We start from the raw sequence: 362 nt of genomic DNA, 5'->3' as shown, positions 1-362 counted from the left end.
TTGGTTGTCAAATTGCCTGCCATTGTCGGTGATGAGGACCTTTGGTATCCCAAACCTGCAAATGATAGATTTCCAAGTGAAGGCTCTTAGCTTGGGCTCCGATATTGTGGCGAGAGGTTCGGCCTCTACCCATTTTGTGAAGTACTCTACTGCTACAGCAACAAACTTTAATTGACCTCTTGCCACAGGAAAGGGGCCGAGGATGTCAACTCCCCATTGTTCAAACGGGGCCGAACAGTTAATGTTGGTGAGGTCCTCGGCTGGTGAGTGGATAATATTGCCAAACCTCTGGCACTTATCACAATTTTTAACATATTCTGAGGCGTCTTTTTTCATAGTTGGCCAGTAGTATCCATATCGTA

This window comes from Olea europaea, unplaced genomic scaffold (assembly GCF_002742605.1).
Source record: "Olea europaea var. sylvestris unplaced genomic scaffold, O_europaea_v1 scaffold1075, whole genome shotgun sequence".
Taxonomy (NCBI): Eukaryota; Viridiplantae; Streptophyta; class Magnoliopsida; order Lamiales; family Oleaceae; genus Olea; species Olea europaea.
Note: the sequence above shows the minus strand (reverse complement) of the source record.